The 26,211-nt window shown below is 40.0% G+C and overlaps 39 non-coding genes across 39 annotated transcripts; all 39 read left to right on the top strand.

Annotated features, from left to right (window-relative positions):
• Positions 1–69: 69 nt before the first annotated feature.
• LOC124319492 lies at positions 70–212 on the top strand. Its single transcript, XR_006913190.1, has one exon. It is a non-coding gene; the product is annotated as a U4 spliceosomal RNA (small nuclear RNA).
• Positions 213–785: 573 nt separating this feature from the next.
• Positions 786–909, top strand: LOC124319496. The gene has a single exon (XR_006913195.1). It is a non-coding gene; the product is annotated as a U5 spliceosomal RNA (small nuclear RNA).
• Positions 910–1,112: 203 nt separating this feature from the next.
• Positions 1,113–1,231, top strand: LOC124319471. The gene has a single exon (XR_006913167.1). It is a non-coding gene; the product is annotated as a 5S ribosomal RNA (ribosomal RNA).
• A 748-nt stretch (positions 1,232–1,979) lies between these two features.
• On the top strand, positions 1,980–2,098 carry LOC124319470. The gene has a single exon (XR_006913166.1). It is a non-coding gene; the product is annotated as a 5S ribosomal RNA (ribosomal RNA).
• Positions 2,099–2,832: 734 nt separating this feature from the next.
• LOC124319469 lies at positions 2,833–2,951 on the top strand. Its single transcript, XR_006913165.1, has one exon. It is a non-coding gene; the product is annotated as a 5S ribosomal RNA (ribosomal RNA).
• Positions 2,952–3,705: 754 nt separating this feature from the next.
• On the top strand, positions 3,706–3,927 carry LOC124319486. Its single transcript, XR_006913185.1, has one exon. It is a non-coding gene; the product is annotated as a small nucleolar RNA U3 (small nucleolar RNA).
• Positions 3,928–4,437: 510 nt separating this feature from the next.
• LOC124319481 lies at positions 4,438–4,628 on the top strand. The gene has a single exon (XR_006913179.1). It is a non-coding gene; the product is annotated as a U2 spliceosomal RNA (small nuclear RNA).
• A 510-nt stretch (positions 4,629–5,138) lies between these two features.
• On the top strand, positions 5,139–5,302 carry LOC124319477. The gene has a single exon (XR_006913175.1). It is a non-coding gene; the product is annotated as a U1 spliceosomal RNA (small nuclear RNA).
• A 192-nt stretch (positions 5,303–5,494) lies between these two features.
• Positions 5,495–5,584, top strand: Trnah-gug. Its single transcript is given in 2 exon segments — positions 5,495–5,531; positions 5,550–5,584. It is a non-coding gene; the product is annotated as a tRNA-His (tRNA).
• A 404-nt stretch (positions 5,585–5,988) lies between these two features.
• Positions 5,989–6,130, top strand: LOC124319491. Its single transcript, XR_006913189.1, has one exon. It is a non-coding gene; the product is annotated as a U4 spliceosomal RNA (small nuclear RNA).
• A 574-nt stretch (positions 6,131–6,704) lies between these two features.
• LOC124319495 lies at positions 6,705–6,827 on the top strand. Its single transcript, XR_006913194.1, has one exon. It is a non-coding gene; the product is annotated as a U5 spliceosomal RNA (small nuclear RNA).
• Positions 6,828–7,030: 203 nt separating this feature from the next.
• Positions 7,031–7,149, top strand: LOC124319468. Its single transcript, XR_006913164.1, has one exon. It is a non-coding gene; the product is annotated as a 5S ribosomal RNA (ribosomal RNA).
• Positions 7,150–7,897: 748 nt separating this feature from the next.
• Positions 7,898–8,016, top strand: LOC124319467. The gene has a single exon (XR_006913163.1). It is a non-coding gene; the product is annotated as a 5S ribosomal RNA (ribosomal RNA).
• Positions 8,017–8,750: 734 nt separating this feature from the next.
• On the top strand, positions 8,751–8,869 carry LOC124319466. Its single transcript, XR_006913161.1, has one exon. It is a non-coding gene; the product is annotated as a 5S ribosomal RNA (ribosomal RNA).
• Positions 8,870–9,603: 734 nt separating this feature from the next.
• Positions 9,604–9,722, top strand: LOC124319465. The gene has a single exon (XR_006913160.1). It is a non-coding gene; the product is annotated as a 5S ribosomal RNA (ribosomal RNA).
• Positions 9,723–10,456: 734 nt separating this feature from the next.
• On the top strand, positions 10,457–10,575 carry LOC124319472. Its single transcript, XR_006913169.1, has one exon. It is a non-coding gene; the product is annotated as a 5S ribosomal RNA (ribosomal RNA).
• A 754-nt stretch (positions 10,576–11,329) lies between these two features.
• Positions 11,330–11,551, top strand: LOC124319484. Its single transcript, XR_006913183.1, has one exon. It is a non-coding gene; the product is annotated as a small nucleolar RNA U3 (small nucleolar RNA).
• Positions 11,552–12,061: 510 nt separating this feature from the next.
• Positions 12,062–12,252, top strand: LOC124319480. The gene has a single exon (XR_006913178.1). It is a non-coding gene; the product is annotated as a U2 spliceosomal RNA (small nuclear RNA).
• Positions 12,253–12,762: 510 nt separating this feature from the next.
• LOC124319476 lies at positions 12,763–12,926 on the top strand. The gene has a single exon (XR_006913173.1). It is a non-coding gene; the product is annotated as a U1 spliceosomal RNA (small nuclear RNA).
• Positions 12,927–13,118: 192 nt separating this feature from the next.
• Positions 13,119–13,208, top strand: Trnah-gug. The gene is given in 2 exon segments: positions 13,119–13,155; positions 13,174–13,208. It is a non-coding gene; the product is annotated as a tRNA-His (tRNA).
• Positions 13,209–13,612: 404 nt separating this feature from the next.
• On the top strand, positions 13,613–13,754 carry LOC124319490. Its single transcript, XR_006913188.1, has one exon. It is a non-coding gene; the product is annotated as a U4 spliceosomal RNA (small nuclear RNA).
• Positions 13,755–14,328: 574 nt separating this feature from the next.
• LOC124319494 lies at positions 14,329–14,451 on the top strand. Its single transcript, XR_006913193.1, has one exon. It is a non-coding gene; the product is annotated as a U5 spliceosomal RNA (small nuclear RNA).
• A 203-nt stretch (positions 14,452–14,654) lies between these two features.
• LOC124319464 lies at positions 14,655–14,773 on the top strand. The gene has a single exon (XR_006913159.1). It is a non-coding gene; the product is annotated as a 5S ribosomal RNA (ribosomal RNA).
• A 748-nt stretch (positions 14,774–15,521) lies between these two features.
• On the top strand, positions 15,522–15,640 carry LOC124319498. The gene has a single exon (XR_006913198.1). It is a non-coding gene; the product is annotated as a 5S ribosomal RNA (ribosomal RNA).
• A 734-nt stretch (positions 15,641–16,374) lies between these two features.
• Positions 16,375–16,493, top strand: LOC124319497. Its single transcript, XR_006913196.1, has one exon. It is a non-coding gene; the product is annotated as a 5S ribosomal RNA (ribosomal RNA).
• Positions 16,494–17,247: 754 nt separating this feature from the next.
• LOC124319483 lies at positions 17,248–17,469 on the top strand. The gene has a single exon (XR_006913182.1). It is a non-coding gene; the product is annotated as a small nucleolar RNA U3 (small nucleolar RNA).
• A 510-nt stretch (positions 17,470–17,979) lies between these two features.
• On the top strand, positions 17,980–18,170 carry LOC124319479. Its single transcript, XR_006913177.1, has one exon. It is a non-coding gene; the product is annotated as a U2 spliceosomal RNA (small nuclear RNA).
• A 510-nt stretch (positions 18,171–18,680) lies between these two features.
• On the top strand, positions 18,681–18,844 carry LOC124319475. Its single transcript, XR_006913172.1, has one exon. It is a non-coding gene; the product is annotated as a U1 spliceosomal RNA (small nuclear RNA).
• Positions 18,845–19,036: 192 nt separating this feature from the next.
• Positions 19,037–19,126, top strand: Trnah-gug. The gene is given in 2 exon segments: positions 19,037–19,073; positions 19,092–19,126. It is a non-coding gene; the product is annotated as a tRNA-His (tRNA).
• Positions 19,127–19,530: 404 nt separating this feature from the next.
• On the top strand, positions 19,531–19,672 carry LOC124319489. The gene has a single exon (XR_006913187.1). It is a non-coding gene; the product is annotated as a U4 spliceosomal RNA (small nuclear RNA).
• Positions 19,673–20,246: 574 nt separating this feature from the next.
• Positions 20,247–20,369, top strand: LOC124319493. The gene has a single exon (XR_006913192.1). It is a non-coding gene; the product is annotated as a U5 spliceosomal RNA (small nuclear RNA).
• A 203-nt stretch (positions 20,370–20,572) lies between these two features.
• Positions 20,573–20,691, top strand: LOC124319485. Its single transcript, XR_006913184.1, has one exon. It is a non-coding gene; the product is annotated as a 5S ribosomal RNA (ribosomal RNA).
• A 748-nt stretch (positions 20,692–21,439) lies between these two features.
• Positions 21,440–21,558, top strand: LOC124319474. Its single transcript, XR_006913171.1, has one exon. It is a non-coding gene; the product is annotated as a 5S ribosomal RNA (ribosomal RNA).
• Positions 21,559–22,292: 734 nt separating this feature from the next.
• Positions 22,293–22,411, top strand: LOC124319463. The gene has a single exon (XR_006913158.1). It is a non-coding gene; the product is annotated as a 5S ribosomal RNA (ribosomal RNA).
• A 755-nt stretch (positions 22,412–23,166) lies between these two features.
• LOC124319482 lies at positions 23,167–23,388 on the top strand. The gene has a single exon (XR_006913181.1). It is a non-coding gene; the product is annotated as a small nucleolar RNA U3 (small nucleolar RNA).
• Positions 23,389–23,899: 511 nt separating this feature from the next.
• On the top strand, positions 23,900–24,090 carry LOC124319478. The gene has a single exon (XR_006913176.1). It is a non-coding gene; the product is annotated as a U2 spliceosomal RNA (small nuclear RNA).
• Positions 24,091–24,601: 511 nt separating this feature from the next.
• LOC124319473 lies at positions 24,602–24,766 on the top strand. The gene has a single exon (XR_006913170.1). It is a non-coding gene; the product is annotated as a U1 spliceosomal RNA (small nuclear RNA).
• Positions 24,767–24,958: 192 nt separating this feature from the next.
• On the top strand, positions 24,959–25,048 carry Trnah-gug. The gene is given in 2 exon segments: positions 24,959–24,995; positions 25,014–25,048. It is a non-coding gene; the product is annotated as a tRNA-His (tRNA).
• Positions 25,049–25,452: 404 nt separating this feature from the next.
• Positions 25,453–25,594, top strand: LOC124319488. The gene has a single exon (XR_006913186.1). It is a non-coding gene; the product is annotated as a U4 spliceosomal RNA (small nuclear RNA).
• Positions 25,595–26,211: the final 617 nt, after the last annotated feature.

Below are 26,211 nucleotides of genomic sequence, written 5' to 3'. Positions count from 1 at the left end.
GTCCAACACGTCCAAGCAGAACGAATTCAGCAAAATGCTTAAGTAGACTTGCTTTTCTGATTATAATTTAGCTTTGCGCAGTGGCAATATCATAACCAATGAGGGTCTCCCGAGGTGTGATTATTGCTAGTTGAAAAACTTTAACCAATACCCCGCCACGATGAAGTGAAATAATCTTTGTCGTCGGCAATTTTTGATAGCTCCATCAGGAGCATTTCAGCGTACAAGAAAAAAAAAATTACAGTCAGTTAGAAAAATTGGAGTGTTGCATAGTGTGTTTATAACATTAAACGGTGAAAGTGAAATCGTATAAGTGATTTTTGTTTCCATTTAGTTGGTATTGCACGTCAGACAAGGCTGATTAATTCGTTCGCTGAAGGCCATTAATATCAGTCAGTTGGAACATTGTGAACACGGGGAAAATATTTGAAAAGGTGATTCCAAATGACAAGGTGAAAAGATTCCACCATGTTTAAAGGGGAGTTCAATAAATTGTTAACCGCTGTAGGGTGAATGTCGGGGTAAACATCTGATCCCACCACCTACGTGTTGGGCTTGTACCATAAAGATCGTTCATTTTTTTCAAAAATAACACTGCGCACAACTGTTTCGTTCAAAAACATGTTAACGAGCTTTATACATGATATTTACTTTAAAATAACTGTACCCATTGATAAAGAATTGCACAAGGATTTTGATATGTAAACGCATGTTTCGAAAAAAAACCTTACAAGCGCACTTCAAAATTTTGAAATGAATATAAATACAAGGCATACCACTGTTATTTACTCTGGTTTCTAATCAATACCCCGGATAAATCTTTCGCCTTTTACTAAAGATTTCCGTGGTTAGGAGCATTGATGAGTCTATATGACTTATTTTTTTAACGCCCGGTCTTCTGATTGGGCACTTTGAATAAATGAAAAATTAAAAACGTCTGTATGCGGAAACAAAGATATTCTACTACTACATACTGACAACATTTGTAAAATGACAAACTGATAGTTTTTCGGTGGTTTTGGTAAGATTAGTGTGTATTTCAAAAAGATAAATCTCAAGCACAAGTAATAGATTAGAGGCGAATATGGTCGGGTAATTGCGTCTAGTTTAATGTCAACGGCCATACCACATAGAACTCACCCGGTCTCGTCAGCTCCCGGAAGTTAAGCTATGTCGGGTCCCGTTAGTACTTGGATGGGTGACCGCTTGGGAATACGGGATGCTGTTGGCATGGAATTATTTTATTTTTGTGAATCCAATTGAATTGAAGTGCTTCCCAAGATGGGTGATACTACATGGACTACAATGTATTATTTTGGCATTAGTTGAAAATGGAAGGAACGTATTTTTTACTGGATTATTGCCTACTAGACGTCCTCCAACCTCTTTGTTGCTGAAAGATATTTGAAACGCCGTGCGCGAAGCGCACGGCACAGCCGAGAGGCTACTAGACGTCCTCCAACCTCTTTGTTGCTGAAAGATATTTGAAACGCCGTGCGCGAAGCGCACGGCACAGCCGAGAGGCTTGTACGTTGGTGGTTTCTTCGGGCAGCTCTATCTAATCTCTCTGGCTCTGAGATCCTTATGCAACGCAAGCTAAGTAAGCGCGAAGCGCACGGCACAGCCGAGAGGCTTGTACGTTGGTGGTTTCTTCGGGCAGCTCTATCTAATCTCTCTGACTCTGAGATCCTTATGCAACGCAAGCTAAGTAAGGGAAGCAATCGTTAGCCTTATGACACTTGGATTGTTGGCTCATTGATCGGACATCCCCGGAACGAGAAAATTAAAAATGACAGTTAGCCAAAAATAGTGGCGTTTGGAAATATTATCAAATTTTATATTCGGTTGTCCATTGACAAATGTACTTATATGTCCTCGTTTGTTTGGCTAAGGTTGGTGTGTATTTCGAACAGAAAGTAAGCAAGCATTAGAACTAGATTTAGAGGCGAATATGGTCGGGTAATGGCGACTGAATTGATGTCAACGGCCATACCACATAGAACTCACCCGGTCTCGTCAGCTCCCGGAAGTTAAGCTATGTCGGGTCCCGTTAGTACTTGGATGGGTGACCGCTTGGGAATACGGGATGCTGTTGGCATGGTGTAATTTTATTTTTGCTCCCCAAGTTAGATGAGACATGGAATATAATGTATTCTTTAGGTATTAGTTGAAAAGGGTATTGCTGGGACTTTGATTAATGATACCATATATTGTAGAACGCATGTTTGTTTGATCTCGGTAGTTTTAACGACAAAAAAAAAGATAGAGGTTTGGCTATTTTGTTGAGGCTGTTGCATGACGCCCACTCACTGGCACGATCCCACTACTGCCGAACACGGGAACTTTTGGCTGCTAGGTTTCCCTCCTGCCGAGAGGCTTGTACGTTGGTGGTTTCTTCGGGCAGCTCTATCTAATCTCTCTGGCTCTGAGATCCTTATGCAACGCAAGCTAAGTAAAGCGCGAAGCGCACGGCACAGCCGAGAGGCTTGTACGTTGGTGGTTTCTTCGGGCAGCTCTATCTAATCTCTCTGACTCTGAGATCCTTATGCAACGCAAGCTAAGTAAGGGAAGCAATCGTTAGCCTTATGACACTTGGATTGTTGGCTCATTGATCGGACATCCCCGGAACGAGAAAATTAAAAATGACAGTTAGCCAAAAATAGTGGCGTTTGGAAATATTATCAAATTTTATATTCGGTTGTCCATTGACAAATGTACTTATATGTCCTCGTTTGTTTGGCTAAGGTTGGTGTGTATTTCGAACAGAAAGTAAGCAAGCATTAGAACTAGATTTAGAGGCGAATATGGTCGGGTAATGGCGACTGAATTGATGTCAACGGCCATACCACATAGAACTCACCCGGTCTCGTCAGCTCCCGGAAGTTAAGCTATGTCGGGTCCCGTTAGTACTTGGATGGGTGACCGCTTGGGAATACGGGATGCTGTTGGCATGGTGTAATTTTATTTTTGCTCCCCAAGTTAGATGAGACATGGAATATAATGTATTCTTTAGGTATTAGTTGAAAAGGGTATTGCTGGGACTTTGATTAATGATACCATATATTGTAGAACGCATGTTTGTTTGATCTCGGTAGTTTTAACGACAAAAAAAAAGATAGAGGTTTGGCTATTTTGTTGAGGCTGTTGCATGACGCCCACTCACTGGCACGATCCCACTACTGCCGAACACGGGAACTTTTGGCTGCTAGGTTTCCCTCCTGACCCACTACGCTCCTCCTTAGCTAACCTGCACCTACTAGATTCCTCTAGCAGATCCATGCTGATGTCAAGCTTAGTGCGGGCACCTGATCAACATGCGGTATCACGAAACAGGGCTCCTAAACTCAAGCCATCCACTCTACCAAGCCTCCCCGAAGAAGGATTATAGGTGCACGCCAAACACCCAGCTGATAAATGGGCTCTCAATCGATAATACATTACTGTAATAAATTGATTTGATGAGCACGCGGATTCTTTATTGTGTCCAAAATTGGTCTCGTCACTTGTTCTATAACTATTAAAGAGCTTCTCGGTGTTTCAATAAATGAACAAAATGCAAGACCTGACAATGTATGTACTGTGTGCGTCAAGTATTGCAAATCTCAATTTAATATTCCGAAATATCGATCTATGCACTGTAATTTACGCCAAAGCTCATTGATCGTACAAACCTTATTTAGAGTTCTGCAAAATAGCATTGCATTTAAGATCATACTTCACAGGATCATTTCTGTAGTATATCTTGACTTGTTTCCCACCAGAAACTTGTCTCCTTTCAACCCACGATGACGAGTTAAGACGCTGGTTTCTGAGCGTGAAACAGGCTGTGAGTGTAGCTGTCTCGACAGCATCAAACACAGTCATTGAGGACCGTTTCCGTTAAATCCATGTGAAATAGCGGAAGGAAACTAGCGTGTTCAGAGTGGTTGAGATGATAAAACAAATTTAAATTCTTGAAAATCTAAAGAGATAAATCTTAATAATAATTCCAGGTATTCGTGTCCTTAAATCATCTGCTTGTATGGCAAAATAAATTGTGAAAGTGAGGTTGGTCAATTTGAGGATGTGTCATGACTTTATGATCGTATTGCATTCTTTTAGTTATTGTTATTTAATCATGATTAATTATCGTTCAGAGCTTTTGTCGTCAGGTGGCGTGGCAAAGCCATATTCTGAAAAAAAAGGACCTAGTGTGATAACGAGAGTAAAATTTGCAACGCCTTCAGCGTAAATTGTATCTCCCTTAATACAGTATGAGCATAATAAAACAAATGAAAATGAACTTTATAAGCATCAAGTGGTCGCGTCTGGAAAAATGAACAACTCAATATTTTATAGCATTTCTTGAATGTTTTGAGTGATATGAGTATTCTTCGTACACCACCGGAAATGTGTTGAACCTCAGTGGTTATTTTGGGCAGTAATCCTTGTAACATTATCGCTTCTCGGCCTTTTGGCTAAGATCAAAGTGTAGTATCTGTTCTTATCAGCTTAATATCTGATACGGGTTCAAATGGACCCCAGAATATTAAACTGATTTTTGGCATACGGTGGGAATACAGTGCTTGCACTGCTCCCGCCACGGGTTGACCCGGTATTGCAGTACCTCCGGGATCGGCTCACCCTCTATGAGGGAGAACATATTGAATAAAACAGAAATTGTCTTAGCACCGTATAATAAAAGACCATGTATAATTGCAAAACTGTCATGTAGACATGATTGTAATTTTTTCTAATTGTATTTTTTTCGTAATATCAAGAAAAGCATAAAAAATTACGTACTTGATTGTGTTAACTAATTAGTACTGTTCATCTTTCGATGTGATGTTTTTTTTTTTAAATATGAAGATGCGTGTATTTTCATATGAAAAGTCGATTTTCTTATTTTCTTATTTGCCAATTGGACGACCAAATGAAAAAAAACAAGCAATTTGTTTCTTGAAAAGTATTTGCAAAGATCAAGACCATGAAATAAATACTGAGCTTTATTTACTATATTTTGCTCGAGTTCGTAATTCAAGTCGATGAAAGAAAGTGGGTGGTATTCTCTAAACGTCAGTCAAATACTTGAACACTCTTTGTCAATATTGTTCTGCTGTATACAAAGTATTAAACAAAGTGAAAAAGCATCCACAATCATACTTACCTGGCTCAGAGGCAACCATGATCACCAAGGTGGTTCCTCCAGGGCGAGGCCTTTCCATTGCACTAAGGATGGGCTGACCCTTGCGATTAATCCAAATGTGATTAACTCGGGAGTACAATTTTTGGTAGTGGGGGACTGCGTTCGCGCCGTTCCCTGAACACACTATAAATGTAAGAAAAATTCTTGTCATCTGCCGGAAGTTGAACTAAATCTGGTCCCGTTAGTAAACGGTAGGGTTGACCGCTTGGTAATACGCGAAGCATCAGATTTTCTTTCTGGGAAGAAACAACAAAGTAATGAAATTCATGTTTAGCTATTTTAATATAAATCATCATGGCCAATGGATTGGCCGTGATCGTCTAGTGGTTAGGACCCTACGTTGTGGTACCTACTAGATATAAATCCGTAGTAACCCAGGTTCGAATCCTGGTCACGGCACTGAAAACTGATTTTTCACGTCAACACGCAGATTAACTATAAATTTTGTTTGGTTGGAAAGTAATGCTCGCTCACTTCAATAGTTCATAATGTGAAAAACAATTTGGAATGAAAACCTGAAATTCCCCCTCCCTTTTTTTGTGTGTGCAGGAAGTTGTTGAAATGTATGGAAGAAAAATACACATTTACAGAATTTCAAGTATTTGACCCGATATTAAGACAAAAATTATTTCATGTATGTAATGAACTGTCCCCTGTTGGTATTAGTCCAATGGGAGATGGAAATTAAAATTTGCCTAGGGTAATCTAAATGAATATTTCTGAACGAAATTGTTGGTCCAACACGTCCAAGCAGAACGAATTCAGCAAATGCTTAAGTAGACTTGCTTTTCTGATTATAATTTAGCTTTGCGCAGTGGCAATATCATAACCAATGAGGGTCTCCCGAGGTGTGATTATTGCTAGTTGAAAACTTTAACCAATACCCCGCCACGATGAAGTGAAATAATCTTTGTCGTCGGCAATTTTTGATAGCTCCATCAGGAGCATTTCAGCGTACAAGAAAAAAAAAATTACAGTCAGTTAGAAAAATTGGAGTGTTGCATAGTGTGTTTATAACATTAAACGGTGAAAGTGAAATCGTATAAGTGATTTTTGTTTCCATTTAGTTGGTATTGCACGTCAGACAAGGCTGATTAATTCGTTCGCTGAAGGCCATTAATATCAGTCAGTTGGAACATTGTGAACACGGGGAAAATATTTGAAAAGGTGATTCCAAATGACAAGGTGAAAAGATTCCACCATGTTTAAAGGGGAAGTTCAATAAATTGTTAACCGCTGTAGGGTGAATGTCGGGGTAAACATCTGATCCCACCACCTACGTGTTGGGCTTGTACCATAAAGATCGTTCATTTTTTTCAAAAATAACACTGCGCACAACTGTTTCGTTCAAAAACATGTTAACGAGCTTTATACATGATATTTACTTTAAAATAACTGTACCCATTGATAAAGAATTGCACAAGGATTTTGATATGTAAACGCATGTTTCGAAAAAAAACCTTACAAGCGCACTTCAAAATTTTGAAATGAATATAAATACAAGGCATACCACTGTTATTTACTCTGGTTTCTAATCAATACCCGGATAAATCTTTCGCCTTTTACTAAAGATTTCCGTGGTTAGGAGCATTGATGAGTCTATATGACTTATTTTTTTAACGCCCGGTCTTCTGATTGGGCACTTTGAATAAATGAAAAATTAAAAACGTCTGTATGCGGAAACAAAGATATTCTACTACTACATACTGACAACATTTGTAAAATGACAAACTGATAGTTTTTCGGTGGTTTTGGTAAGATTAGTGTGTATTTCAAAAAGATAAATCTCAAGCACAAGTAATAGATTAGAGGCGAATATGGTCGGGTAATTGCGTCTAGTTTAATGTCAACGGCCATACCACATAGAACTCACCCGGTCTCGTCAGCTCCCGGAAGTTAAGCTATGTCGGGTCCCGTTAGTACTTGGATGGGTGACCGCTTGGGAATACGGGATGCTGTTGGCATGGAATTATTTTATTTTTGTGAATCCAATTGAATTGAAGTGCTTCCCAAGATGGGTGATACTACATGGACTACAATGTATTATTTTGGCATTAGTTGAAAATGGAAGGAACGTATTTTTTACTGGATATTGCCTACTAGACGTCCTCCAACCTCTTTGTTGCTGAAAGATATTTGAAACGCCGTGCGCGAAGCGCACGGCACAGCCGAGAGGCTACTAGACGTCCTCCAACCTCTTTGTTGCTGAAAGATATTTGAAACGCCGTGCGCGAAGCGCACGGCACAGCCGAGAGGCTTGTACGTTGGTGGTTTCTTCGGGCAGCTCTATCTAATCTCTCTGGCTCTGAGATCCTTATGCAACGCAAGCTAAGTAAAGCGCGAAGCGCACGGCACAGCCGAGAGGCTTGTACGTTGGTGGTTTCTTCGGGCAGCTCTATCTAATCTCTCTGACTCTGAGATCCTTATGCAACGCAAGCTAAGTAAGGGAAGCAATCGTTAGCCTTATGACACTTGGATTGTTGGCTCATTGATCGGACATCCCCGGAACGAGAAAATTAAAAATGACAGTTAGCCAAAAATAGTGGCGTTTGGAAATATTATCAAATTTTATATTCGGTTGTCCATTGACAAATGTACTTATATGTCCTCGTTTGTTTGGCTAAGGTTGGTGTGTATTTCGAACAGAAAGTAAGCAAGCATTAGAACTAGATTTAGAGGCGAATATGGTCGGGTAATGGCGACTGAATTGATGTCAACGGCCATACCACATAGAACTCACCCGGTCTCGTCAGCTCCCGGAAGTTAAGCTATGTCGGGTCCCGTTAGTACTTGGATGGGTGACCGCTTGGGAATACGGGATGCTGTTGGCATGGTGTAATTTTATTTTTGCTCCCCAAGTTAGATGAGACATGGAATATAATGTATTCTTTAGGTATTAGTTGAAAAGGGTATTGCTGGGACTTTGATTAATGATACCATATATTGTAGAACGCATGTTTGTTTGATCTCGGTAGTTTTAACGACAAAAAAAAAGATAGAGGTTTGGCTATTTTGTTGAGGCTGTTGCATGACGCCCACTCACTGGCACGATCCCACTACTGCCGAACACGGGAACTTTTGGCTGCTAGGTTTCCCTCCTGCCGAGAGGCTTGTACGTTGGTGGTTTCTTCGGGCAGCTCTATCTAATCTCTCTGGCTCTGAGATCCTTATGCAACGCAAGCTAAGTAAAGCGCGAAGCGCACGGCACAGCCGAGAGGCTTGTACGTTGGTGGTTTCTTCGGGCAGCTCTATCTAATCTCTCTGACTCTGAGATCCTTATGCAACGCAAGCTAAGTAAGGGAAGCAATCGTTAGCCTTATGACACTTGGATTGTTGGCTCATTGATCGGACATCCCCGGAACGAGAAAATTAAAAATGACAGTTAGCCAAAAATAGTGGCGTTTGGAAATATTATCAAATTTTATATTCGGTTGTCCATTGACAAATGTACTTATATGTCCTCGTTTGTTTGGCTAAGGTTGGTGTGTATTTCGAACAGAAAGTAAGCAAGCATTAGAACTAGATTTAGAGGCGAATATGGTCGGGTAATGGCGACTGAATTGATGTCAACGGCCATACCACATAGAACTCACCCGGTCTCGTCAGCTCCCGGAAGTTAAGCTATGTCGGGTCCCGTTAGTACTTGGATGGGTGACCGCTTGGGAATACGGGATGCTGTTGGCATGGTGTAATTTTATTTTTGCTCCCCAAGTTAGATGAGACATGGAATATAATGTATTCTTTAGGTATTAGTTGAAAAGGGTATTGCTGGGACTTTGATTAATGATACCATATATTGTAGAACGCATGTTTGTTTGATCTCGGTAGTTTTAACGACAAAAAAAAAGATAGAGGTTTGGCTATTTTGTTGAGGCTGTTGCATGACGCCCACTCACTGGCACGATCCCACTACTGCCGAACACGGGAACTTTTGGCTGCTAGGTTTCCCTCCTGCCGAGAGGCTTGTACGTTGGTGGTTTCTTCGGGCAGCTCTATCTAATCTCTCTGGCTCTGAGATCCTTATGCAACGCAAGCTAAGTAAAGCGCGAAGCGCACGGCACAGCCGAGAGGCTTGTACGTTGGTGGTTTCTTCGGGCAGCTCTATCTAATCTCTCTGACTCTGAGATCCTTATGCAACGCAAGCTAAGTAAGGGAAGCAATCGTTAGCCTTATGACACTTGGATTGTTGGCTCATTGATCGGACATCCCCGGAACGAGAAAATTAAAAATGACAGTTAGCCAAAAATAGTGGCGTTTGGAAATATTATCAAATTTTATATTCGGTTGTCCATTGACAAATGTACTTATATGTCCTCGTTTGTTTGGCTAAGGTTGGTGTGTATTTCGAACAGAAAGTAAGCAAGCATTAGAACTAGATTTAGAGGCGAATATGGTCGGGTAATGGCGACTGAATTGATGTCAACGGCCATACCACATAGAACTCACCCGGTCTCGTCAGCTCCCGGAAGTTAAGCTATGTCGGGTCCCGTTAGTACTTGGATGGGTGACCGCTTGGGAATACGGGATGCTGTTGGCATGGTGTAATTTTATTTTTGCTCCCCAAGTTAGATGAGACATGGAATATAATGTATTCTTTAGGTATTAGTTGAAAAGGGTATTGCTGGGACTTTGATTAATGATACCATATATTGTAGAACGCATGTTTGTTTGATCTCGGTAGTTTTAACGACAAAAAAAAAGATAGAGGTTTGGCTATTTTGTTGAGGCTGTTGCATGACGCCCACTCACTGGCACGATCCCACTACTGCCGAACACGGGAACTTTTGGCTGCTAGGTTTCCCTCCTGCCGAGAGGCTTGTACGTTGGTGGTTTCTTCGGGCAGCTCTATCTAATCTCTCTGGCTCTGAGATCCTTATGCAACGCAAGCTAAGTAAAGCGCGAAGCGCACGGCACAGCCGAGAGGCTTGTACGTTGGTGGTTTCTTCGGGCAGCTCTATCTAATCTCTCTGACTCTGAGATCCTTATGCAACGCAAGCTAAGTAAGGGAAGCAATCGTTAGCCTTATGACACTTGGATTGTTGGCTCATTGATCGGACATCCCCGGAACGAGAAAATTAAAAATGACAGTTAGCCAAAAATAGTGGCGTTTGGAAATATTATCAAATTTTATATTCGGTTGTCCATTGACAAATGTACTTATATGTCCTCGTTTGTTTGGCTAAGGTTGGTGTGTATTTCGAACAGAAAGTAAGCAAGCATTAGAACTAGATTTAGAGGCGAATATGGTCGGGTAATGGCGACTGAATTGATGTCAACGGCCATACCACATAGAACTCACCCGTTCTCGTCAGCTCCCGGAAGTTAAGCTATGTCGGGTCCCGTTAGTACTTGGATGGGTGACCGCTTGGGAATACGGGATGCTGTTGGCATGGTGTAATTTTATTTTTGCTCCCCAAGTTAGATGAGACATGGAATATAATGTATTCTTTAGGTATTAGTTGAAAAGGGTATTGCTGGGACTTTGATTAATGATACCATATATTGTAGAACGCATGTTTGTTTGATCTCGGTAGTTTTAACGACAAAAAAAAAGATAGAGGTTTGGCTATTTTGTTGAGGCTGTTGCATGACGCCCACTCACTGGCACGATCCCACTACTGCCGAACACGGGAACTTTTGGCTGCTAGGTTTCCCTCCTGACCCACTACGCTCCTCCTTAGCTAACCTGCACCTACTAGATTCCTCTAGCAGATCCATGCTGATGTCAAGCTTAGTGCGGGCACCTGATCAACATGCGGTATCACGAAACAGGGCTCCTAAACTCAAGCCATCCACTCTACCAAGCCTCCCCGAAGAAGGATTATAGGTGCACGCCAAACACCCAGCTGATAAATGGGCTCTCAATCGATAATACATTACTGTAATAAATTGATTTGATGAGCACGCGGATTCTTTATTGTGTCCAAAATTGGTCTCGTCACTTGTTCTATAACTATTAAAGAGCTTCTCGGTGTTTCAATAAATGAACAAAATGCAAGACCTGACAATGTATGTACTGTGTGCGTCAAGTATTGCAAATCTCAATTTAATATTCCGAAATATCGATCTATGCACTGTAATTTACGCCAAAGCTCATTGATCGTACAAACCTTATTTAGAGTTCTGCAAAATAGCATTGCATTTAAGATCATACTTCACAGGATCATTTCTGTAGTATATCTTGACTTGTTTCCCACCAGAAACTTGTCTCCTTTCAACCCACGATGACGAGTTAAGACGCTGGTTTCTGAGCGTGAAACAGGCTGTGAGTGTAGCTGTCTCGACAGCATCAAACACAGTCATTGAGGACCGTTTCCGTTAAATCCATGTGAAATAGCGGAAGGAAACTAGCGTGTTCAGAGTGGTTGAGATGATAAAACAAATTTAAATTCTTGAAAATCTAAAGAGATAAATCTTAATAATAATTCCAGGTATTCGTGTCCTTAAATCATCTGCTTGTATGGCAAAATAAATTGTGAAAGTGAGGTTGGTCAATTTGAGGATGTGTCATGACTTTATGATCGTATTGCATTCTTTTAGTTATTGTTATTTAATCATGATTAATTATCGTTCAGAGCTTTTGTCGTCAGGTGGCGTGGCAAAGCCATATTCTGAAGAAAAAGGACCTAGTGTGATAACGAGAGTAAAATTTGCAACGCCTTCAGCGTAAATTGTATCTCCCTTAATACAGTATGAGCATAATAAAACAAATGAAAATGAACTTTATAAGCATCAAGTGGTCGCGTCTGGAAAAATGAACAACTCAATATTTTATAGCATTTCTTGAATGTTTTGAGTGATATGAGTATTCTTCGTACACCACCGGAAATGTGTTGAACCTCAGTGGTTATTTTGGGCAGTAATCCTTGTAACATTATCGCTTCTCGGCCTTTTGGCTAAGATCAAAGTGTAGTATCTGTTCTTATCAGCTTAATATCTGATACGGGTTCAAATGGACCCCAGAATATTAAACTGATTTTTGGCATACGGTGGGAATACAGTGCTTGCACTGCTCCCGCCACGGGTTGACCCGGTATTGCAGTACCTCCGGGATCGGCTCACCCTCTATGAGGGAGAACATATTGAATAAAACAGAAATTGTCTTAGCACCGTATAATAAAAGACCATGTATAATTGCAAAACTGTCATGTAGACATGATTGTAATTTTTTCTAATTGTATTTTTTTCGTAATATCAAGAAAAGCATAAAAAATTACGTACTTGATTGTGTTAACTAATTAGTACTGTTCATCTTTCGATGTGATGTTTTTTTTTTTAAATATGAAGATGCGTGTATTTTCATATGAAAAGTCGATTTTCTTATTTTCTTATTTGCCAATTGGACGACCAAATGAAAAAAAACAAGCAATTTGTTTCTTGAAAAGTATTTGCAAAGATCAAGACCATGAAATAAATACTGAGCTTTATTTACTATATTTTGCTCGAGTTCGTAATTCAAGTCGATGAAAGAAAGTGGGTGGTATTCTCTAAACGTCAGTCAAATACTTGAACACTCTTTGTCAATATTGTTCTGCTGTATACAAAGTATTAAACAAAGTGAAAAAGCATCCACAATCATACTTACCTGGCTCAGAGGCAACCATGATCACCAAGGTGGTTCCTCCAGGGCGAGGCCTTTCCATTGCACTAAGGATGGGCTGACCCTTGCGATTAATCCAAATGTGATTAACTCGGGAGTACAATTTTTGGTAGTGGGGGACTGCGTTCGCGCCGTTCCCTGAACACACTATAAATGTAAGAAAAATTCTTGTCATCTGCCGGAAGTTGAACTAAATCTGGTCCCGTTAGTAAACGGTAGGGTTGACCGCTTGGTAATACGCGAAGCATCAGATTTTCTTTCTGGGAAGAAACAACAAAGTAATGAAATTCATGTTTAGCTATTTTAATATAAATCATCATGGCCAATGGATTGGCCGTGATCGTCTAGTGGTTAGGACCCTACGTTGTGGTACCTACTAGATATAAATCCGTAGTAACCCAGGTTCGAATCCTGGTCACGGCACTGAAAACTGATTTTTCACGTCAACACGCAGATTAACTATAAATTTTGTTTGGTTGGAAAGTAATGCTCGCTCACTTCAATAGTTCATAATGTGAAAAACAATTTGGAATGAAAACCTGAAATTCCCCCTCCCTTTTTTTGTGTGTGCAGGAAGTTGTTGAAATGTATGGAAGAAAAATACACATTTACAGAATTTCAAGTATTTGACCCGATATTAAGACAAAAATTATTTCATGTATGTAATGAACTGTCCCCTGTTGGTATTAGTCCAATGGGAGATGGAAATTAAAATTTGCCTAGGGTAATCTAAATGAATATTTCTGAACGAAATTGTTGGTCCAACACGTCCAAGCAGAACGAATTCAGCAAATGCTTAAGTAGACTTGCTTTTCTGATTATAATTTAGCTTTGCGCAGTGGCAATATCATAACCAATGAGGGTCTCCCGAGGTGTGATTATTGCTAGTTGAAAACTTTAACCAATACCCCGCCACGATGAAGTGAAATAATCTTTGTCGTCGGCAATTTTTGATAGCTCCATCAGGAGCATTTCAGCGTACAAGAAAAAAAAAATTACAGTCAGTTAGAAAAATTGGAGTGTTGCATAGTGTGTTTATAACATTAAACGGTGAAAGTGAAATCGTATAAGTGATTTTTGTTTCCATTTAGTTGGTATTGCACGTCAGACAAGGCTGATTAATTCGTTCGCTGAAGGCCATTAATATCAGTCAGTTGGAACATTGTGAACACGGGGAAAATATTTGAAAAGGTGATTCCAAATGACAAGGTGAAAAGATTCCACCATGTTTAAAGGGGAAGTTCAATAAATTGTTAACCGCTGTAGGGTGAATGTCGGGGTAAACATCTGATCCCACCACCTACGTGTTGGGCTTGTACCATAAAGATCGTTCATTTTTTTCAAAAATAACACTGCGCACAACTGTTTCGTTCAAAAACATGTTAACGAGCTTTATACATGATATTTACTTTAAAATAACTGTACCCATTGATAAAGAATTGCACAAGGATTTTGATATGTAAACGCATGTTTCGAAAAAAAACCTTACAAGCGCACTTCAAAATTTTGAAATGAATATAAATACAAGGCATACCACTGTTATTTACTCTGGTTTCTAATCAATACCCGGATAAATCTTTCGCCTTTTACTAAAGATTTCCGTGGTTAGGAGCATTGATGAGTCTATATGACTTATTTTTTTAACGCCCGGTCTTCTGATTGGGCACTTTGAATAAATGAAAAATTAAAAACGTCTGTATGCGGAAACAAAGATATTCTACTACTACATACTGACAACATTTGTAAAATGACAAACTGATAGTTTTTCGGTGGTTTTGGTAAGATTAGTGTGTATTTCAAAAAGATAAATCTCAAGCACAAGTAATAGATTAGAGGCGAATATGGTCGGGTAATTGCGTCTAGTTTAATGTCAACGGCCATACCACATAGAACTCACCCGGTCTCGTCAGCTCCCGGAAGTTAAGCTATGTCGGGTCCCGTTAGTACTTGGATGGGTGACCGCTTGGGAATACGGGATGCTGTTGGCATGGAATTATTTTATTTTTGTGAATCCAATTGAATTGAAGTGCTTCCCAAGATGGGTGATACTACATGGACTACAATGTATTATTTTGGCATTAGTTGAAAATGGAAGGAACGTATTTTTTACTGGATATTGCCTACTAGACGTCCTCCAACCTCTTTGTTGCTGAAAGATATTTGAAACGCCGTGCGCGAAGCGCACGGCACAGCCGAGAGGCTACTAGACGTCCTCCAACCTCTTTGTTGCTGAAAGATATTTGAAACGCCGTGCGCGAAGCGCACGGCACAGCCGAGAGGCTTGTACGTTGGTGGTTTCTTCGGGCAGCTCTATCTAATCTCTCTGGCTCTGAGATCCTTATGCAACGCAAGCTAAGTAAAGCGCGAAGCGCACGGCACAGCCGAGAGGCTTGTACGTTGGTGGTTTCTTCGGGCAGCTCTATCTAATCTCTCTGACTCTGAGATCCTTATGCAACGCAAGCTAAGTAAGGGAAGCAATCGTTAGCCTTATGACACTTGGATTGTTGGCTCATTGATCGGACATCCCCGGAACGAGAAAATTAAAAATGACAGTTAGCCAAAAATAGTGGCGTTTGGAAATATTATCAAATTTTATATTCGGTTGTCCATTGACAAATGTACTTATATGTCCTCGTTTGTTTGGCTAAGGTTGGTGTGTATTTCGAACAGAAAGTAAGCAAGCATTAGAACTAGATTTAGAGGCGAATATGGTCGGGTAATGGCGACTGAATTGATGTCAACGGCCATACCACATAGAACTCACCCGGTCTCGTCAGCTCCCGGAAGTTAAGCTATGTCGGGTCCCGTTAGTACTTGGATGGGTGACCGCTTGGGAATACGGGATGCTGTTGGCATGGTGTAATTTTATTTTTGCTCCCCAAGTTAGATGAGACATGGAATATAATGTATTCTTTAGGTATTAGTTGAAAAGGGTATTGCTGGGACTTTGATTAATGATACCATATATTGTAGAACGCATGTTTGTTTGATCTCGGTAGTTTTAACGACAAAAAAAAAGATAGAGGTTTGGCTATTTTGTTGAGGCTGTTGCATGACGCCCACTCACTGGCACGATCCCACTACTGCCGAACACGGGAACTTTTGGCTGCTAGGTTTCCCTCCTGCCGAGAGGCTTGTACGTTGGTGGTTTCTTCGGGCAGCTCTATCTAATCTCTCTGGCTCTGAGATCCTTATGCAACGCAAGCTAAGTAAAGCGCGAAGCGCACGGCACAGCCGAGAGGCTTGTACGTTGGTGGTTTCTTCGGGCAGCTCTATCTAATCTCTCTGACTCTGAGATCCTTATGCAACGCAAGCTAAGTAAGGGAAGCAATCGTTAGCCTTATGACACTTGGATTGTTGGCTCATTGATCGGACATCCCCGGAACGAGAAAATTAAAAATGACAGTTAGCCAAAAATAGTGGCGTTTGGAAATATTATCAAATTTTATATTCGGTTGTCCATTGACAAATGTACTTATATGTCCTCGTTTGTTTGGCTAAGGTTGGTGTGTATTTCGAACAGAAAGTAAGCAAGCATTAGAACTAGATTTAGAGGCGAATATGGTCGGGTAATGGCGACTGAATTGATGTCAACGGCCATACCACATAGAACTCACCCGGTCTCGTCAGCTCCCGGAAGTTAAGCTATGTCGGGTCCCGTTAGTACTTGGATGGGTGACCGCTTGGGAATACGGGATGCTGTTGGCATGGTGTAATTTTATTTTTGCTCCCCAAGTTAGATGAGACATGGAATATAATGTATTCTTTAGGTATTAGTTGAAAAGGGTATTGCTGGGACTTTGATTAATGATACCATATATTGTAGAACGCATGTTTGTTTGATCTCGGTAGTTTTAACGACAAAAAAAAAGATAGAGGTTTGGCTATTTTGTTGAGGCTGTTGCATGACGCCCACTCACTGGCACGATCCCACTACTGCCGAACACGGGAACTTTTGGCTGCTAGGTTTCCCTCCTGACCCACTACGCTCCTCCTTAGCTAACCTGCACCTACTAGATTCCTCTAGCAGATCCATGCTGATGTCAAGCTTAGTGCGGGCACCTGATCAACATGCGGTATCACGAAACAGGGCTCCTAAACTCAAGCCATCCACTCTACCAAGCCTCCCCGAAGAAGGATTATAGGTGCACGCCAAACACCCAGCTGATAAATGGGCTCTCAATCGATAATACATTACTGTAATAAATTGATTTGATGAGCACGCGGATTCTTTATTGTGTCCAAAATTGGTCTCGTCACTTGTTCTATAACTATTAAAGAGCTTCTCGGTGTTTCAATAAATGAACAAAATGCAAGACCTGACAATGTATGTACTGTGTGCGTCAAGTATTGCAAATCTCAATTTAATATTCCGAAATATCGATCTATGCACTGTAATTTACGCCAAAGCTCATTGATCGTACAAACCTTATTTAGAGTTCTGCAAAATAGCATTGCATTTAAGATCATACTTCACAGGATCATTTCTGTAGTATATCTTGACTTGTTTCCCACCAGAAACTTGTCTCCTTTCAACCCACGATGACGAGTTAAGACGCTGGTTTCTGAGCGTGAAACAGGCTGTGAGTGTAGCTGTCTCGACAGCATCAAACACAGTCATTGAGGACCGTTTCCGTTAAATCCATGTGAAATAGCGGAAGGAAACTAGCGTGTTCAGAGTGGTTGAGATGATAAAACAAATTTAAATTCTTGAAAATCTAAAGAGATAAATCTTAATAATAATTCCAGGTATTCGTGTCCTTAAATCATCTGCTTGTATGGCAAAATAAATTGTGAAAGTGAGGTTGGTCAATTTGAGGATGTGTCATGACTTTATGATCGTATTGCATTCTTTTAGTTATTGTTATTTAATCATGATTAATTATCGTTCAGAGCTTTTGTCGTCAGGTGGCGTGGCAAAGCCATATTCTGAAAAAAAAGGACCTAGTGTGATAACGAGAGTAAAATTTGCAACGCCTTCAGCGTAAATTGTATCTCCCTTAATACAGTATGAGCATAATAAAACAAATGAAAATGAACTTTATAAGCATCAAGTGGTCGCGTCTGGAAAAATGAACAACTCAATATTTTATAGCATTTCTTGAATGTTTTGAGTGATATGAGTATTCTTCGTACACCACCGGAAATGTGTTGAACCTCAGTGGTTATTTTGGGCAGTAATCCTTGTAACATTATCGCTTCTCGGCCTTTTGGCTAAGATCAAAGTGTAGTATCTGTTCTTATCAGCTTAATATCTGATACGGGTTCAAATGGACCCCAGAATATTAAACTGATTTTTGGCATACGGTGGGAATACAGTGCTTGCACTGCTCCCGCCACGGGTTGACCCGGTATTGCAGTACCTCCGGGATCGGCTCACCCTCTATGAGGGAGAACATATTGAATAAAACAGAAATTGTCTTAGCACCGTATAATAAAAGACCATGTATAATTGCAAAACTGTCATGTAGACATGATTGTAATTTTTTCTAATTGTATTTTTTTCGTAATATCAAGAAAAGCATAAAAAATTACGTACTTGATTGTGTTAACTAATTAGTACTGTTCATCTTTCGATGTGATGTTTTTTTTTTTAAATATGAAGATGCGTGTATTTTCATATGAAAAGTCGATTTTCTTATTTTCTTATTTGCCAATTGGACGACCAAATGAAAAAAAACAAGCAATTTGTTTCTTGAAAAGTATTTGCAAAGATCAAGACCATGAAATAAATACTGAGCTTTATTTACTATATTTTGCTCGAGTTCGTAATTCAAGTCGATGAAAGAAAGTGGGTGGTATTCTCTAAACGTCAGTCAAATACTTGAACACTCTTTGTCAATATTGTTCTGCTGTATACAAAGTATTAAACAAAGTGAAAAAGCATCCACAATCATACTTACCTGGCTCAGAGGCAACCATGATCACCAAGGTGGTTCCTCCAGGGCGAGGCCTTTCCATTGCACTAAGGATGGGCTGACCCTTGCGATTAATCCAAATGTGATTAACTCGGGAGTACAATTTTTGGTAGTGGGGGACTGCGTTCGCGCCGTTCCCTGAACACACTATAAATGTAAGAAAAATTCTTGTCATCTGCCGGAAGTTGAACTAAATCTGGTCCCGTTAGTAAACGGTAGGGTTGACCGCTTGGTAATACGCGAAGCATCAGATTTTCTTTCTGGGAAGAAACAACAAAGTAATGAAATTCATGTTTAGCTATTTTAATATAAATCATCATGGCCAATGGATTGGCCGTGATCGTCTAGTGGTTAGGACCCTACGTTGTGGTACCTACTAGATATAAATCCGTAGTAACCCAGGTTCGAATCCTGGTCACGGCACTGAAAACTGATTTTTCACGTCAACACGCAGATTAACTATAAATTTTGTTTGGTTGGAAAGTAATGCTCGCTCACTTCAATAGTTCATAATGTGAAAAACAATTTGGAATGAAAACCTGAAATTCCCCCTCCCTTTTTTTGTGTGTGCAGGAAGTTGTTGAAATGTATGGAAGAAAAATACACATTTACAGAATTTCAAGTATTTGACCCGATATTAAGACAAAAATTATTTCATGTATGTAATGAACTGTCCCCTGTTGGTATTAGTCCAATGGGAGATGGAAATTAAAATTTGCCTAGGGTAATCTAAATGAATATTTCTGAACGAAATTGTTGGTCCAACACGTCCAAGCAGAACGAATTCAGCAAATGCTTAAGTAGACTTGCTTTTCTGATTATAATTTAGCTTTGCGCAGTGGCAATATCATAACCAATGAGGGTCTCCCGAGGTGTGATTATTGCTAGTTGAAAACTTTAACCAATACCCCGCCACGATGAAGTGAAATAATCTTTGTCGTCGGCAATTTTTGATAGCTCCATCAGGAGCATTTCAGCGTACAAGAAAAAAAAAATTACAGTCAGTTAGAAAAATTGGAGTGTTGCATAGTGTGTTTATAACATTAAACGGTGAAAGTGAAATCGTATAAGTGATTTTTGTTTCCATTTAGTTGGTATTGCACGTCAGACAAGGCTGATTAATTCGTTCGCTGAAGGCCATTAATATCAGTCAGTTGGAACATTGTGAACACGGGGAAAATATTTGAAAAGGTGATTCCAAATGACAAGGTGAAAAGATTCCACCATGTTTAAAGGGGAAGTTCAATAAATTGTTAACCGCTGTAGGGTGAATGTCGGGGTAAACATCTGATCCCACCACCTACGTGTTGGGCTTGTACCATAAAGATCGTTCATTTTTTTCAAAAATAACACTGCGCACAACTGTTTCGTTCAAAAACATGTTAACGAGCTTTATACATGATATTTACTTTAAAATAACTGTACCCATTGATAAAGAATTGCACAAGGATTTTGATATGTAAACGCATGTTTCGAAAAAAAACCTTACAAGCGCACTTCAAAATTTTGAAATGAATATAAATACAAGGCATACCACTGTTATTTACTCTGGTTTCTAATCAATACCCGGATAAATCTTTCGCCTTTTACTAAAGATTTCCGTGGTTAGGAGCATTGATGAGTCTATATGACTTATTTTTTTAACGCCCGGTCTTCTGATTGGGCACTTTGAATAAATGAAAAATTAAAAACGTCTGTATGCGGAAACAAAGATATTCTACTACTACATACTGACAACATTTGTAAAATGACAAACTGATAGTTTTTCGGTGGTTTTGGTAAGATTAGTGTGTATTTCAAAAAGATAAATCTCAAGCACAAGTAATAGATTAGAGGCGAATATGGTCGGGTAATTGCGTCTAGTTTAATGTCAACGGCCATACCACATAGAACTCACCCGGTCTCGTCAGCTCCCGGAAGTTAAGCTATGTCGGGTCCCGTTAGTACTTGGATGGGTGACCGCTTGGGAATACGGGATGCTGTTGGCATGGAATTATTTTATTTTTGTGAATCCAATTGAATTGAAGTGCTTCCCAAGATGGGTGATACTACATGGACTACAATGTATTATTTTGGCATTAGTTGAAAATGGAAGGAACGTATTTTTTACTGGATATTGCCTACTAGACGTCCTCCAACCTCTTTGTTGCTGAAAGATATTTGAAACGCCGTGCGCGAAGCGCACGGCACAGCCGAGAGGCTACTAGACGTCCTCCAACCTCTTTGTTGCTGAAAGATATTTGAAACGCCGTGCGCGAAGCGCACGGCACAGCCGAGAGGCTTGTACGTTGGTGGTTTCTTCGGGCAGCTCTATCTAATCTCTCTGGCTCTGAGATCCTTATGCAACGCAAGCTAAGTAAAGCGCGAAGCGCACGGCACAGCCGAGAGGCTTGTACGTTGGTGGTTTCTTCGGGCAGCTCTATCTAATCTCTCTGACTCTGAGATCCTTATGCAACGCAAGCTAAGTAAGGGAAGCAATCGTTAGCCTTATGACACTTGGATTGTTGGCTCATTGATCGGACATCCCCGGAACGAGAAAATTAAAAATGACAGTTAGCCAAAAATAGTGGCGTTTGGAAATATTATCAAATTTTATATTCGGTTGTCCATTGACAAATGTACTTATATGTCCTCGTTTGTTTGGCTAAGGTTGGTGTGTATTTCGAACAGAAAGTAAGCAAGCATTAGAACTAGATTTAGAGGCGAATATGGTCGGGTAATGGCGACTGAATTGATGTCAACGGCCATACCACATAGAACTCACCCGGTCTCGTCAGCTCCCGGAAGTTAAGCTATGTCGGGTCCCGTTAGTACTTGGATGGGTGACCGCTTGGGAATACGGGATGCTGTTGGCATGGTGTAATTTTATTTTTGCTCCCCAAGTTAGATGAGACATGGAATATAATGTATTCTTTAGGTATTAGTTGAAAAGGGTATTGCTGGGACTTTGATTAATGATACCATATATTGTAGAACGCATGTTTGTTTGATCTCGGTAGTTTTAACGACAAAAAAAAAGATAGAGGTTTGGCTATTTTGTTGAGGCTGTTGCATGACGCCCACTCACTGGCACGATCCCACTACTGCCGAACACGGGAACTTTTGGCTGCTAGGTTTCCCTCCTGCCGAGAGGCTTGTACGTTGGTGGTTTCTTCGGGCAGCTCTATCTAATCTCTCTGGCTCTGAGATCCTTATGCAACGCAAGCTAAGTAAAGCGCGAAGCGCACGGCACAGCCGAGAGGCTTGTACGTTGGTGGTTTCTTCGGGCAGCTCTATCTAATCTCTCTGACTCTGAGATCCTTATGCAACGCAAGCTAAGTAAGGGAAGCAATCGTTAGCCTTATGACACTTGGATTGTTGGCTCATTGATCGGACATCCCCGGAACGAGAAAATTAAAAATGACAGTTAGCCAAAAATAGTGGCGTTTGGAAATATTATCAAATTTTATATTCGGTTGTCCATTGACAAATGTACTTATATGTCCTCGTTTGTTTGGCTAAGGTTGGTGTGTATTTCGAACAGAAAGTAAGCAAGCATTAGAACTAGATTTAGAGGCGAATATGGTCGGGTAATGGCGACTGAATTGATGTCAACGGCCATACCACATAGAACTCACCCGGTCTCGTCAGCTCCCGGAAGTTAAGCTATGTCGGGTCCCGTTAGTACTTGGATGGGTGACCGCTTGGGAATACGGGATGCTGTTGGCATGGTGTAATTTTATTTTTGCTCCCCAAGTTAGATGAGACATGGAATATAATGTATTCTTTAGGTATTAGTTGAAAAGGGTATTGCTGGGACTTTGATTAATGATACCATATATTGTAGAACGCATGTTTGTTTGATCTCGGTAGTTTTAACGACAAAAAAAAAAGATAGAGGTTTGGCTATTTTGTTGAGGCTGTTGCATGACGCCCACTCACTGGCACGATCCCACTACTGCCGAACACGGGAACTTTTGGCTGCTAGGTTTCCCTCCTGACCCACTACGCTCCTCCTTAGCTAACCTGCACCTACTAGATTCCTCTAGCAGATCCATGCTGATGTCAAGCTTAGTGCGGGCACCTGATCAACATGCGGTATCACGAAACAGGGCTCCTAAACTCAAGCCATCCACTCTACCAAGCCTCCCCGAAGAAGGATTATAGGTGCACGCCAAACACCCAGCTGATAAATGGGCTCTCAATCGATAATACATTACTGTAATAAATTGATTTGATGAGCACGCGGATTCTTTATTGTGTCCAAAATTGGTCTCGTCACTTGTTCTATAACTATTAAAGAGCTTCTCGGTGTTTCAATAAATGAACAAAATGCAAGACCTGACAATGTATGTACTGTGTGCGTCAAGTATTGCAAATCTCAATTTAATATTCCGAAATATCGATCTATGCACTGTAATTTACGCCAAAGCTCATTGATCGTACAAACCTTATTTAGAGTTCTGCAAAATAGCATTGCATTTAAGATCATACTTCACAGGATCATTTCTGTAGTATATCTTGACTTGTTTCCCACCAGAAACTTGTCTCCTTTCAACCCACGATGACGAGTTAAGACGCTGGTTTCTGAGCGTGAAACAGGCTGTGAGTGTAGCTGTCTCGACAGCATCAAACACAGTCATTGAGGACCGTTTCCGTTAAATCCATGTGAAATAGCGGAAGGAAACTAGCGTGTTCAGAGTGGTTGAGATGATAAAAACAAATTTAAATTCTTGAAAATCTAAAGAGATAAATCTTAATAATAATTCCAGGTATTCGTGTCCTTAAATCATCTGCTTGTATGGCAAAATAAATTGTGAAAGTGAGGTTGGTCAATTTGAGGATGTGTCATGACTTTATGATCGTATTGCATTCTTTTAGTTATTGTTATTTAATCATGATTAATTATCGTTCAGAGCTTTTGTCGTCAGGTGGCGTGGCAAAGCCATATTCTGAAAAAAAAGGACCTAGTGTGATAACGAGAGTAAAATTTGCAACGCCTTCAGCGTAAATTGTATCTCCCTTAATACAGTATGAGCATAATAAAACAAATGAAAATGAACTTTATAAGCATCAAGTGGTCGCGTCTGGAAAAATGAACAACTCAATATTTTATAGCATTCTTGAATGTTTTGAGTGATATGAGTATTCTTCGTACACCACCGGAAATGTGTTGAACCTCAGTGGTTATTTTGGGCAGTAATCCCTTGTAACATTATCGCTTCTCGGCCTTTTGGCTAAGATCAAAGTGTAGTATCTGTTCTTATCAGCTTAATATCTGATACGGGTTCAAATGGACCCCAGAATATTAAACTGATTTTTGGCATACGGTGGGAATACAGTGCTTGCACTGCTCCCGCCACGGGTTGACCCGGTATTGCAGTACCTCCGGGATCGGCTCACCCTCTATGAGGGAGAACATATTGAATAAAACAGAAATTGTCTTAGCACCGTATAATAAAAGACCATGTATAATTGCAAAACTGTCATGTAGACATGATTGTAATTTTTTCTAATTGTATTTTTTTCGTAATATCAAGAAAAGCATAAAAAATTACGTACTTGATTGTGTTAACTAATTAGTACTGTTCATCTTTCGATGTGATGTTTTTTTTTTTAAATATGAAGATGCGTGTATTTTCATATGAAAAGTCGATTTTCTTATTTTCTTATTTGCCAATTGGACGACCAAATGAAAAAAAAACAAGCAATTTGTTTCTTGAAAAGTATTTGCAAAGATCAAGACCATGAAATAAATACTGAGCTTTATTTACTATATTTTGCTCGAGTTCGTAATTCAAGTCGATGAAAGAAAGTGGGTGGTATTCTCTAAACGTCAGTCAAATACTTGAACACTCTTTGTCAATATTGTTCTGCTGTATACAAAGTATTAAACAAAGTGAAAAAGCATCCACAATCATACTTACCTGGCTCAGAGGCAACCATGATCACCAAGGTGGTTCCTCCAGGGCGAGGCCTTTCCATTGCACTAAGGATGGGCTGACCCTTGCGATTAATCCAAATGTGATTAACTCGGGAGTACAATTTTTGGTAGTGGGGGGACTGCGTTCGCGCCGTTCCCTGAACACACTATAAATGTAAGAAAAATTCTTGTCATCTGCCGGAAGTTGAACTAAATCTGGTCCCGTTAGTAAACGGTAGGGTTGACCGCTTGGTAATACGCGAAGCATCAGATTTTCTTTCTGGGAAGAAACAACAAAGTAATGAAATTCATGTTTAGCTATTTTAATATAAATCATCATGGCCAATGGATTGGCCGTGATCGTCTAGTGGTTAGGACCCTACGTTGTGGTACCTACTAGATATAAATCCGTAGTAACCCAGGTTCGAATCCTGGTCACGGCACTGAAAACTGATTTTTCACGTCAACACGCAGATTAACTATAAATTTTGTTTGGTTGGAAAGTAATGCTCGCTCACTTCAATAGTTCATAATGTGAAAAACAATTTGGAATGAAAACCTGAAATTCCCCCTCCCTTTTTTTGTGTGTGCAGGAAGTTGTTGAAATGTATGGAAGAAAAATACACATTTACAGAATTTCAAGTATTTGACCCGATATTAAGACAAAAATTATTTCATGTATGTAATGAACTGTCCCCTGTTGGTATTAGTCCAATGGGAGATGGAAATTAAAATTTGCCTAGGGTAATCTAAATGAATATTTCTGAACGAAATTGTTGGTCCAACACGTCCAAGCAGAACGAATTCAGCAAATGCTTAAGTAGACTTGCTTTTCTGATTATAATTTAGCTTTGCGCAGTGGCAATATCATAACCAATGAGGGTCTCCCGAGGTGTGATTATTGCTAGTTGAAAACTTTAACCAATACCCCGCCACGATGAAGTGAAATAATCTTTGTCGTCGGCAATTTTTGATAGCTCCATCAGGAGCATTTCAGCGTACAAGAAAAAAAAAATTACAGTCAGTTAGAAAAATTGGAGTGTTGCATAGTGTGTTTATAACATTAAACGGTGAAAGTGAAATCGTATAAGTGATTTTTGTTTCCATTTAGTTGGTATTGCACGTCAGACAAGGCTGATTAATTCGTTCGCTGAAGGCCATTAATATCAGTCAGTTGGAACATTGTGAACACGGGGAAAATATTTGAAAAGGTGATTCCAAATGACAAGGTGAAAAGATTCCACCATGTTTAAAGGGGAAGTTCAATAAATTGTTAACCGCTGTAGGGTGAATGTCGGGGTAAACATCTGATCCCACCACCTACGTGTTGGGCTTGTACCATAAAGATCGTTCATTTTTTTCAAAAATAACACTGCGCACAACTGTTTCGTTCAAAAACATGTTAACGAGCTTTATACATGATATTTACTTTAAATAACTGTACCCATTGATAAGAATTGCACAAGGATTTTGATATGTAAACGCATGTTTCGAAAAAAAACCTTACAAGCGCACTTCAAAATTTTGAAATGAATATAAATACAAGGCATACCACTGTTATTTACTCTGGTTTCTAATCAATACCCGGATAAATCTTTCGCCTTTT

This window comes from Daphnia pulicaria, unplaced genomic scaffold (assembly GCF_021234035.1).
Source record: "Daphnia pulicaria isolate SC F1-1A unplaced genomic scaffold, SC_F0-13Bv2 h1tg000170l, whole genome shotgun sequence".
NCBI lineage: Eukaryota > Metazoa > Arthropoda > Branchiopoda > Diplostraca > Daphniidae > Daphnia > Daphnia pulicaria.
The sequence above is the reverse complement of the archived record's forward strand: the minus strand, read 5'-3'. Positions and strand labels throughout refer to the sequence as shown.